At 38.2% G+C, this 13,486-nt stretch overlaps 1 pseudogene; it reads left to right on the top strand.

The window, feature by feature from the left end:
- The first annotated feature begins 4,319 nt into the window (after positions 1-4,319).
- On the top strand, positions 4,320-5,568 carry LOC119039099 (tubulin beta chain-like; annotated as a pseudogene).
- Positions 5,569-13,486: the final 7,918 nt, after the last annotated feature.

Raw genomic sequence — 13,486 nt, 5'->3', positions numbered from 1 at the left:
TTATAGTATAGTGTGAAATATTAAATTGATATTAAACATTAAAATTAGAATAGTGAAGCATATTAAACTGGAACTACAAGACCTGAATTGGACTACCAATATTTTACTTACTGTGTGACTTTTAATCAGACATTTTTATTCTCAAGTTCTCAATTTCTTCATCTATAAAATGGGAATAATATATCTACCTCACTGGATTATTGTAAGGGTGAAATTATATAATAAATGTGAAACTCTAAGATCTGTAAATTACATGCTTGGTGGTGAGTGGTGGTATTATTATTATTATTAATTATTATTATTGTTGTTGTTATTATTATTATTATTATATAAAAGAACTGGGGGGAGAAGATGAGGTCCAAGAAAAATTCCTTAACCTGCTGACTACAGGGGTACTGTCCAGAACATACAGTCTGTAACTTTTTATAATCTATAAATTAGGGACTAGATCATATAATTTCATATAACTCTAAAAACTGCAGATTACTAAAAAACAGAAATAATAATAAGTAGAAAAATAACTGTATTTGTTTTATATTTTCTTATAAAAAATTACACATAGCCACTTAAAACAAGCATTAGTTACTTCACATTTTTTGTGGGTCAGAAATTTGGAGGAGACTTGGTTGGAGTGCTTGCTCCGAGTTACTCATGGGGTTGCTATCAGACTGCTGGCTGGGGCTGCAGTCATCTGAAGGTTTGACTAGGCCTGTGGGATTCACTTCCAAGTGCAGGCACCTGGGGGTTCGTAGGAACTCTGGTCCTTTGTCTCATAGACCTCCCATAGGGCTGCTTGAATATCCTTATAACACATTAGCCAGCTTTTCTCAGAGCAAGAAATCCAAGAGAGAGAGACAGAGAAGGTGTGAGAAGAGAGAGAGGAAGAGAGAGAGAAAGAAAGAGAGAAAGAGAGCAAGTGCAAAGTGGACTGTCTGAGCCCTCTATGACCCAGTCTCCACAGTGATATGTCATCACTTCTGCAATATCCTGTTTGTTAGAAATGAGTCCCTGGGTTAAGTTCAAACTCAAGAGAAGGGGAGTTCAGCTCTACCTCTTAAATGGAGGAGTACCAAATAATCTGTGAAAATGTTTTAAAGCCAGTATTGTAACATAGACAACCATTTATAGTAGGTCCTCCATAGCCACAGGTTCTTCATCTACAAATTCAGTCAACTATGGTAGAAAATATTCGGAAGGTAAAAAGTTATGTTAATGATGTGCACTATGTAGTTAGTGCTATGATAGTTATGTCTGTATTGCGCACACACAGATTTTTTCTTGTCATTATTCCATAAACAATATAGTATAACAACTATTTACATAGTGCATACATTGTAGTAGATGTTATGAGAAACCTATGATTTAAAGTGTATGGGAAGATGTGCATAGGTTACATGCAAATGATTTAAAGTGTAGAAATGATTTAAAGTGTGCAGGAAGATGTGCCTAGGTTACATGCAAATATTCCATCATTTTACATAAGGGACTTGAGCATCTGTGGATTTCTCATCTGCAGCATTCCTGGAACCAATTTCCCCCCAATATACAGGGACAACTGTGTTTTTTTCAGTTGAATAAATTGAGGTCCAGAAAAGGAAAGTGACTGGTCCTTAACCTTCCCAACTCCACCTCTAACCTGGTAAGCCAACTTTCTCTAGTGGTACCACAGCTCAAATGAGAGCCAACTGTATTGCTCTGGACAGGACATTTCTTCCTGGTGAAAGATTACAGAATTGCACATGATTACATCACTTCCAGTCCTGGTATCTCTGTCTCTTTCTCTTTGTCTCTTTCTTTTACACTACTCCTCCTCCCCTATCCATTCATTCTATTATACTGGACAAAGAGACAAAAAGACTCTTGAAAACCAGATGGATGAGGTAAATGAAGCTGGATAGCCACATTCCTGGTCTGGGGTTTGAGAATTAAAATAGAGCTTCTTTTCTGGGTTCACCTCTTAAGAGATTGGAAGTGATTGTTTATTCTTAAAAACAGCCACTGTGAGTGGAAAGATGAGCAGGTAACTTCTCCCTCTGGAGTCATCCAGGTTTTGTCTTAGCTCTGACTGCCATGGGTATATATTAACCATCAAGTCATTTCTCCTCTGTATCTCAGACTTTTGAGCCCCCAAAATATATGAAGTTGAACTAGAAATTCTGTAGGATGTTATCATTCTATGCTTTGATCCACTGAATAATATTTAAATAGCCCTGGCCCCTCTTCACATACACACACCAGCACCCAGGGTCTAGTGACATAGAAAAATCATTTAAAAGGTACAATGCTTCTACTCAAGGAATCATAAATGATGCATTTGTCTGTTTAGACCTAGTTCCTGTAGCATGCATTTCTCACTTATTGAGCTAACAGCTAACTTCTGTTCTCCAGTATCTGTTGTTTTCTTAATGTCTCAGGCTGGTAGCCCCAGACAATAAGAAGTTTACAAAAAGCCTGTCCATAGTTGAATTCCATTGCCTTCAGCTTCTCTAAATTCATTTTAATCTCAATTTCCAAGGTCAATATTGTGTGAATTAGACTGAAAAAAATGTAACCTTTTGTCTTAACTTCTTTTTTTGCTCTTATCTTTTACCCGTACAAACCCCAAGCAATCTTCCTATGGTGATATATGCTCATATATTTCATCATGCCAAATAAATAAATGAGTGAATGGAGCTTGGTTTTGAAATTGCATAGTGCATACATAGCAAAATCTCTGGAGTTAAGATATCTGAGTTGTAATTCCAACTATAATTTTTTTTATTATGAGACCTTGAGTAAAGCACTAATTGTGCCATAGGTTTCCCATCAATACAATTTAAGAATCACTGTGTAACTTTCTTACGTTCTTGGAGTTGGTGTAATAATAACAAAGCAAAACTTTCCTGTGTCTCCCAAGATACAATTCATGATTCCTTCCAAGTAATCTATAGCTTAGGAAATTTAATCCCTCCTAAGTGCATAAGGCACTAGTGGAATTGCACGAAGTAAACATGAATCTCAGAGATCTCCTCTCCCACTCATCCCGAGTCAATTGCTTGCCAAGTATCCTACTTCCAAAAAGTCGCAAAATCCTTCTCTACTTTTCTTCTTGAAAACTGTAAGAATTAAAGCTACATAAACAATAAGCATTCTATTTTCTGAACATGACACATACATTTATGCCCTATATGCCTTTGCTAATGTTACTTCTGCTTGGAATGCCCACTCTTCTCCCCCTCCACCTGAGGGCGCTTTCAGTGCTTCATGCTCAGCTCAAATCTTTTTAAGCCTATGCAACTTTCCCAGGCAGAGTTGGATGCTCCTTCCTATGCACTTGTATTTCTTATACTTCTGTTGTTTTAATTACAAATTTTTAGAAATCTCATAACATATTCTGTAAGCTGCAGTGGAGAGAGAACTATACATTGAATCTCTAATTTGAGCACTTAACATTATGACTAGCATATAACTTTTTTTTCATGAAAATTTCCTTAAATAAATGATCATGACCACTGTTACTATGAACAAAGTAAAGAGCCTTGCTTCTTTCTTTCTTCCACCCCCCATCCATTATAGATCCAATTTGTGAAGCACCGCTTTAACCTTTTGCTCAACACTGTATAAAATGGATTCCAGTATTGAATCCTGGGGTTCCCAACACCACATCCAGAGCCACTAAATTTAGCCCCTGGCATTGCTCAAGGACAGATGATCCATGACTACGTAGGGGTGAAAAGAGCCTCAGCTGTGCCATGCCTGGCCTGGCCACCACCCTCACATTAAGGACCCCCATCCATGCTCCACTCTATCTGCAATAACAGCTGATGCTGGAATCAGCATCATGCTCATGGGCAGATGTTCCGTCTGTGAGCTTGCTATTAAATAGACTCAGAATGACAGGATCCAGAGATAATAAACATTCTCTACCTATAGCGTACCACAGAGTATTTCTGGCTAACAAATTTTGAGCAGAAAAAAAGTATGTCTGTTTACTGTTTGAAAATCCAGATGATGTTGGAAAAATAAAATAAATACTGTGTTGATTCAGGGTCAGTTGGTAATTAAGAGATCAGTTCTTTCAGGTCTCAGAGCTTGGTGTGGGCTCCTCTGCCAAGCACCCTGTCCTAAGCACCCACGCCCACCCAGCCCTCCTTCTCTCCCGAGCCCTGCCCTCTCCTTTCTCCCTCTCAGAACCTTCCTGCCACCTTGTTCAGGCCTTGCTGCTCCAGTCTCTGGAGCATAACCCATTCTACCAGCCTGTGAGGAACAGCAGAGAAAAAAATTACATATTTTCTTGCCCCTATTAACTTTGAGGTGAGCAAACAATTTTAATTTGAACCATGGGGGAAACTGTGCACTTCCAGGCCAGCCAGTGTGGCAACCAGATCGGTTCCAAGTTCTCAGAAGTGATCAGTGATGAACATGATGCCCTCCCCCTGGCACCTACCACAGGGACAGTGACCCACAGCTAGATCGCATGTCCATGCATTTATTACAACAAAGCTTCATGCTACCTTGGTGGATCTAGAACCTGAGGCCATGGTCTCTGTTTGATGAGATCTTTTTGGCCAGATTTTTAGACCAAACACTTTTGTTTTTGGTCAGTCTGGGGCAGGCAACAATTGGGCCAAAGGGCACTATAGAGAAGGGGCTGAGCTGGTTTTGATTCAGTACAAGACATGTTGCATAAGGAGGTCGAGAGCTGTGACTGCCTGCAGGGTTTCCAGCTGACCCATGTGCCGGGAAGAGACACAGCCTCTGGAATGGGCACATGTTCATCAGCAAGATCCATGAAGAGTATTCTGTTGAATCAGGAGCAACTTCAGTGTGGCACCTTCCCCTCAAGTGTCTGACACTGTGATTGAGCCCTACAACATCACCCTCTCTGCCTGTCAGTTGGTAGAGAATACGAACAAGACCTACTGCACTGATAAAGAGGCCCTCCACAACATCTGCTTCTGCACCCTCAAGCTGACCACACCAACCTATGAGGACTGGAACCAGCTTGTCTCCACCACCATGAGCAGTGTCACCACCTGCTTCCACTTCCACGGCCAATCCAATGCTGACCGCTGCAAGCTGGCAGTCAGGATGGTACCCTTCCCTTGCTTCCACTTATTCATGCTTGGCTTTGCCCCTTCTATCCTGCCATGGAATTCAGCAGTCTCCAGCCCTCACTGTAGCTGAATTCACCCAGGAGGTATTTGATGTCAAGAATGTGATGGCTGCCTATGATCCCTGCCATGGCCAGAAGTTCACTGTAGCTGCTATCTTCCAAAGACAGATGTCCACGAGGGAGGTGGAGGAGCAGATCTCAATGTGCAAAACGATGTGCGAAGCAGCTGCTTTGTGGAATGGATCCTCAACGATGTCAAGACAGATGTCTGCAATATCCCCCCCAGTGGCCTGAAAATGACAGTCATCATCATTGGCAACAGCATGGCCATCCGGGAGCTGTTCAAGTGCATCTCAAAGCAGTTTACTGCCACGTTCCATCAGAAGGCCTTCCTGCACTGGTATACGGGTGAGGAGGACATGGATGAGATGTGGTTCACCAAGGCTGAGATCAAGATGAACAGCCTTCTCTGAGTAGCAGGATGCCACCACAGGAGAGAATTTGGGCAAAGAGGCTGAAGAAGAGGCCTAAGGCCAGTTTGGTCATTCAGGCTTCTCAATTCCCTCTGCTTTCTTCCTCAACTGCCTCTTTTCTCTCCTGCAGAATCTGCATCTTATGACTCACCTTTTTACTTTTAGGGATGTTCTAGAACAGCACCTGACACATAATAGACACTCGATAAATATTGGTTTGTTGAATGTCTCCTCTCTGTTTCTACTCTGGGAAATCTTTATTTCTGCCATTGTGGGCAACCCTGTATTTCTTTCTGGTGCTCATTCCTGCCATGTGTCTGTTAGTATTTCCCTCTCTATTTTCAAGATAATTCCCCAATATAATGGGTCTCATCCAAATCACATTTAGAACTGTGCTAAAAATGCCATCCTAAGCCCATGTGGTAGCTTAAGGGAAAGGGAACCACACTAACTCCGGCAACTTAAAGTCCCAACAAGGAACGGGTGGGGTTTTCCATTCAAGAGCAGTTTTGAACAGTGGGATTCCATCTGTTCGAGTCCTAGTTTGCACGGATTTTTCCCTGCTCCTCTCTCAGCTCTGGAGGAATTATTAACAGTATTACCTATTACAGGTAATACTATTACAGGTAATAGTAATACCTATTACCTAGTATCACAATTTTCGGTCTCTCTCCAAGCTCTGTCCTGAGCTGTTTCCTTTGCAGGGGTCCGCCTACTCTGCCAAGTGGAATCCTTCCCTCTTCTACTTTATCTCCCTTTCACATTGAAATGCTTTCTGCTCTGGATGGCGAAAGAGGTAAAGAGGGAAGAGAGTGATCAGGCTGGGTCCCTAAATCTCCAGATCTTACCCATCTCCACCTTTTATTATGCAAAAAAAGGAGTATCAGTCCTCTATGTCTATGAAAAGGTATGTACTGTGACCTGAATGTTGAAGTCATTCCCTAGAGAAGAGGTGACAGGACACACTCTGTCTTTTGGCAACATCTCATCTATTCTTTTGCTATTGCTTCTTTTCCCCTACCATGGGTTTGTCCTATCCTACACTTAAAATTTCAGTTTTGTGTTGAACTTGCCTTTTTTTAATATTGAAAAAATGAGTTTGCCTCAAGTGCTAAAAATAAATGGATATTTAAAAAAGAAAGAGGGAAAAAGAGATCAGTCCATTCAAATGCCCTGCATAATATGGTTTTTCCTCTTTGGGTCAATAAAACTCTTACAACACAATATGTGTTACAGCCCTCTGCTCCATGCTATCCCCACTGCTGTGGCTCAGGAACCATTACCTTTCATAGCAGCTTTTGAGTTTTCTTCAATAAGTCCATTCTCCCCTCTCCAAACTTGCATGTACACCATCACCAAATCAATCTTTCTCAGAGACTCTGTGGCATCTCAATTTCTACAAGATAAAATTTATTTTGGTTTGTTAGAACCTAAATTTGGGGCACTCTATTTTCTGGTCTGACCCTAATTTTAGCAACTTACATTTTTCTGCTCCTATGTTTGTGCTGAGCATTCCAGTTCAACCCAACGACTTACTGTTTCTTGAATACTCTTCCACTGGAGTGACTTTGTTCAAGGTATTATTGTCTGGGAAAACCTTTACATTTATCTCACATGTCCACTCTCAACATTTAGTTAAAATGCCATTTTTTCTGAAAATATCAGAAGGATATCTGATAATATTAGGAAATATTTTCTTTCCTATTAAATCTCTCATAATATTTCTCCCAATCTTTTATTTATTTACTTATTTAGTAATATTACCTGATCATCTACTCTGTGTCCAGCACTATTATAAAAACTCAAAATACATCAGTAAGCCTAGCGGACTATATTTCTTTCTTTCCTCAAGCTTACATTCCAGTGGCAGAAGATATAAATTACATTAAATAAATAAGTAAAATAGAGAGCATGTTATATAATAATAAGTTCTATGTGTTTAGCTAATGAAGATCCATGGGATAAGAAGAGTTGAAAGGGGACTTATGATTTTGAACAGTGTTCATAGAAAGCCCCAAGGAGACGATGGCTTTTGAGTGAAGACCCCAACAAAATGCTGGAGGAGTGAACAGACTTAATGGCAAAATATAAAGACTCTAATTCAAGGAGCATGCAGATGAAAAGGAAATGAAGTCAGAGGCACTGGAATGAGGTGATAATAATGCATGTCCTTGTAGGCTATTGTGAGGACCTTTCTGCTTATTCCAAATGGAATGGGAAATATATCATCTATAGTCCCAGAAGGAAATGGGTAACATACATATACTGAGAAATTTAGGTATAGTTTAATAAACTTTCTATTTACCAGTGTGTACACAGTGTTCAAGAAACCTAAATTAGTGTAGTACCCATTATGAGTAACAAGAGCATTACTACACTAGGCCTAAAGTGGCAAGGGGAAAGAGTGTTTATAACAAACCAGGGGTATCTGTATGAAGTTGGCTGCTAGACAACAGCTGTGGATTTCACTGAAGAAACACCCAATACTTGTTGACCATATAAAAGCAGGAGGAACACCTAAACCTCATTCTCCTGCCCACCAGTCTCTGACTAATGCAGTTATTGCTAAATCTAACTAGAATTACAGAATTCAGAGATCAAGGAATCTGGTAGATACAATCCAGAAAGTTCAGCCATTAGGGCATAAAATAGGGTGGGTAAAGACAGAGAGGATCTAGGGAACACGCAGAAGTTATCCAGATCGAAAATCTATTGGAGGGTTATGAACAGAGAAGTGACATGGTATTACTTATATTTTTAGGACACTTTGCCTTTTTTGTGAAGAATAAACTGTAAGGGAACAAAATGCAAGTGAGCAGCTACTGCAGAAACTGAGAAACGATAGGGGTGTGAATCAGAATGTAAGCAAAAGAGTGGGAAGAAGGGTTGCACACTATGCATTTTCAAAAGTTGAGTTGACAAGATTTTCTGACATATCAGGAATGTAAAAGTATGGAAAGAGCTAAGGATACATTCATAGTTTTATATCAAGCACCTGGAGAAAAAGGTAGCAGTTCTGATGAATAGGGAAGAATATGGATTAAGAATATAGATTGTTTTAAATTGTTTTTTAGCATACTTGTGTTCTTTTCATCACCCATATTTAACTGGATATGGAAAGATAGGTAGAGAGGAAAACAACTAAAGATGCATAACAAAAGAAGAAAATTGCTGGAAGAATGACCTTGTGCGAATTGAACCCAGTGCACAGGTGGAAGGGTTTCCTTAAATAGCATGAACTTCAGACCAACAGGAGTGAAGATGGTAGGTGAGTAAAAGCAGTGCTAAGAATCTGAGGACTATGTTTTCTAGTTCTCTTCTATAGCTTTCTAAATGAAAAAGTAATGGAGACAATAATTAGTCTAGAGTGAAAATTGGGAAAGAGGTATTGGATGTTGGATATTTGAAACAATGGGGCCAGAGATGAAATAATCATCTGGGAAGAAAGTAAATGGTCCTGGGAAAAATAGTATTATTTCTGGGGAGAAATAAGAGTCTGCCTGAGGATGGTGGTCATGAAATTGTGATGAGATCAATCAGCATGGTTGCATGTTTTTCTCTGCCACATTTGGCTCCTCATATGCAGGAGATAAGTAGGTGGACAGATGGGTTTAACTAGGATGGGGATTAAGAATGCCTGCAAAGATATGATTGTGTTGATTGTGGAAGGTATAAGCCATTTTGAAGAAATGATCAAGCCATCTTCAGTTACTCTTGAACATTGCTTTTTCTATTCTACAAATTTGTGCAGTATAATTTTTTAAATGCTTGATTCTTGGAATGTCTAGCATCTCTAGTGCCCTGCCCCTGCTGGAAGTGATGTTGCATAGAGGTGCTTGTTAAAAGATTTAGCCACAAAAAGCTACTCCAATTTTTTTTGAACTGTTATACTCTTTAACCTTCACTATGTCTGTCTGTACATTTGCTTCAAATGCCCACTACTTTTCCTCCTACTACTACTTGCCCACCTTATAAACATTTGTTCACTACTTGGGGCTCAATGCAAATACCATATGCTTGACAAATGCATGACAAAAACCACTTCTTCATTTCTTTCTTCAACCAAGTTGCCATTCCTGTTTTTCACAGGAATAACATTCTGATTTTTAAAGAAATCTTGCTCTTTTTTTCTCTCAATCCTTGTTTTATGTATAGTATTAGATCCAGAAAAGGAAATGTGATATAATTCCGCACAATCAGTAATTTTTCTCTGTTTTCATTAATTTGTTTATAAAAGGCTTATGGTCCACATCAGTCTGACTGCTATTGGGATTTCCAGAAAAGAAAACGTTGTTTTGATGGGGTTAATGAGAGAATAGGAGGGTTTTTTTTTTCTTTTTAATTTCTGGGAAGGGATCTCCTGAATGAAGTCCACAGAGGAAAAAAGAGGAGCCAAGAGTTTGAGAGACAATGACTCCTGAAGACCTATTATGAGTCCCTAGATTGAACAATATCTAAAATATTTTCTAATACTGGACTTTTCAATCATGTGAACCAATATATTTATTTTTTATTTTGTCTTTAAGACAGTTAAAGTTGTTATCTTCTATTTATAAATAAAATAAACCAGCCCTAGCTGGTGTGGCTTAGTAGATTGAGTGCCAGCCTGTGAACCAAAGGGTTACCAGTTTGATTCCCGGTCAGGGCACATGCCTGGGTTGCAGGCCAGGTCCCCAGCTGGGGACACATGAGAGGCAACCACACATTGATGTTCCTCCCTCCTTTCTCTCCCCCTCTTCCCCTCTCTCTAGAAATAAATAAATAAAATCTTAAAAAATAAAGTTCAGCATAGCTTTAAAAACAAGATTTTAAATAAATAAAGAAATAAAATAACCATAACTAACACAATCATTTTACATAATGCAAAGTCAGAAGTCCCAGTTCTGTTCCTGTGTCTAGTAATCAAAGTCCAGGCTCCTGAGAATTATTGGGCCTTCTAGGACACATAATAAGAACAGTGGGTCTCTTAGACAGTGGGGAAAAAAGATCTTGTCTAGGACTGTTCTGCTCAGCTGTTACCTTTTATTTAAGCTTCCCATATGATGAATAACAGCAGGCAGGCCATCAATGCAGAGATAATTAGCTAAAGATATTTAAGGGGAAATTTTTCTTCCTTGTGAAAGCTATTCAAAGTCTATACAATTAAAGATTCATTCACGTACAATAGTTCCCATATTCAATATAAGTGACACAGTCTGAAGACAAAACCTGCCCTTGAGAGAAACAAAGAAAAGTTCTAAATCAAACTATTTCAAAGAAAGTTTGCTTTTATTACATTTTATCAAGCTGCTCAGGAAGAGATTTCAACATATTTTTTCAGAAATTTTACATTTTAATTCAGAGCTATAAATCAATTAATCAGTTATTATTAACTCAGCAACAACCAGGAATAGCACAGAGAAAAGTTACACACAAAAAGCAAAGAGAAAACTTAAATTTTGAAAATATTAATTACTTTCCAATTATGAAAAGTAAATTAAAGACACACCTTGTCAGTTATTTTTGTGAAATATATTACCTTTTTAAAATTTTCTATTGAATTTGTTGGGGTGACACTGGTTAATAAAATTATATAGGTATCAAGTGTACAACTTTATAATACATCATTTGTATATTGTATTGTGCCCACCACCCCACATCAAGTGTCAAGCATCTTTTAGTTAGCATATAACCCTCCTTACCCTTTTCTGCATCTCCCCACCCCCCCTTTTTCTTGTAATCATAATGCTCTTGTCTGTGTCTATGAGAGCTTTTTTTCCTATTTAATCCCTTCACCCAGCCCTCAATGTCCTTCCCTCTGACAACTCCCAGTCTGTTCTCTATACCTATGAGTACTTTTTCTATTTTGCTTGTTTATTTAATTCATTATTTTCCACTTATAAGTGAAATCATATGGTATTTCTTTCTCTGACTGGCTTTTTTTACTTAGCATAATACTCTTCAGGTTCATCCATGTTCGCAAAAGGTGAGCTTTCTTTTTTTACAGCAGAATAATATTCCATTGTATAAATGTACCACAAATTTTGTATCCACTCATCTACTGATGGGCACATGTGCTATTTGCAACACATTATCTTTTAGAGTTACAATAGAGAAAATAAAAATAGCACAAAATTTTCCTCTGGAGAATAACAGAATTGTAATCAATAGCATGTCCATAATATACTACATTGTTTTGTTACACACACCTTCATCAGGAAAATTCTAGACTAGATATTTGTTTTCAAATTCATTCAGGGAATTGCATTAATTGCATGAAACAGAACATGGAGTCTGGTAATCAAGTGCAATTAACTACAGAGAACGACCATCTCTTGAAGCAGATTTCTGAGGGTTTACAATGAAAAAACTACTAAGAAAAAGCCATACCTGTGTACTTTATAAAGAGTTCTGTTTTTTTAAGACATTAAAAACATTTTCTTCCAAAAACATAGTTCCTTCCAATCTCTCTGACCTTGGAATTTGCTCTAAAGGGTTGTGTTAGAAAGCAGCAGGGGACCGGCTAGAGAGAAAGGAAGATGAAAGGTACTAAGGTCTACCTACTCTCATTTACATGCACCATGCCGTTCAGCCATTCTAGGGACAACAAGAAGCTGGTATAACTACTCCCATTTCAAACATCTGGTCCTGGCTGGTGTGGCTCAGTGAATTGAAGGCCGGCCTACAAACCAGAGGGTCGCAGGTTCAATTCTCAGTCAGGGCACAAATCTGGGTTTGTGGGCCATGTCCCAGGTAGGGGGCTCACTTGACTACACATTGATGTTTCCTTCCCTCTCTCTCTCCCTCCCTTCCCCTTGCTCTAAAAATAAATAAAACATTTTATAAAAATCTGATAACCAAAAATCAGAAATAAAATTAACTTGCTCAAGATTAAACAGCTCTCAAGTAGAGGTGGCAGAACTGTTCTGAAACCAGAAAAATCTGGCACCAAAGACTAAGTTTTCTTCAGATCAAGCTGCCTCTTAACATTCCAAATTAACATGACTCTTAAATTATTGGTTCTATTTTTGGCACCATTGATATAGTATAATAATAAAATATAAAAATAATAAAATCAAGAATGGCTCAATGATTAATAAGCTTTATTATTTTGTCATTACAAAGTGCATACTATAATGACACTACATTAATAGTTTTATGAATCAAAATATGACTTTCTGTTATGTTAGGACAATGGCAACAGCGATGAATTGTATATTATATAACATTTTATATTTTCAAAATATTTCCACATATTCTCTCTCCTTATGATTCTGTTGTTGTAACAATCTGTGAAGTAGGCTGAACCAATTTTATTCTATTTGAAAGTTGAGGAAATTGAGGAATAGACCATTTTCTCAAGTAAAATGAATGAACACCTACTATGGAAACATAGGCTATTCATTAATTTACATGTTCACTCTTCTGAAAATAAATTTGCATATCTGCTAATGCAACCAACTCATTTGGCTGCATGAGTTGGTGAAACCTACTCATTTCTTAAGTGATATCCAATCTATTTTTTATTTCATCACTTTGAGACTTATATTACAGAGTATATTAAATATGTTAATAATAGTGGCTACCAGGCCTAACATCTCTTCAAGTCCTAGCCAACTGCCTCTGCCAACAGAAACTGATTGAGTTTTTTCTTTAAGTTCCTTAATGTAGACTGGCCCAAAGGCAGAAAATTCACAAACTTGTTGCTAGCATAGGATGCAATCTAACATAAGATACTGCATACAAGGGCCATGGATATTGAATAGGCAGACTACCCAAAACAGGTTGAGACTGAGGGAATAAAAGATGCATACTTCTGAGCTAAATGGCAGACTTAATAGAGATTTAAGCTCTTGATCTTACTCTGAATACATACTAATATTAACTAAATATTTTAAATACATTAAAATAGTCAGATAAGTTATAAAGCAAGAAAGGG

The sequence above is a fragment of the Artibeus jamaicensis genome, unplaced genomic scaffold (assembly GCF_021234435.1).
Source record: "Artibeus jamaicensis isolate MK-2021 breed Jamaican fruit bat unplaced genomic scaffold, CSHL_Jam_final scaffold_474, whole genome shotgun sequence".
Lineage (NCBI taxonomy): Eukaryota > Metazoa > Chordata > Mammalia > Chiroptera > Phyllostomidae > Artibeus > Artibeus jamaicensis.
This window is presented reverse-complemented; position numbering and strand designations above follow the sequence as displayed.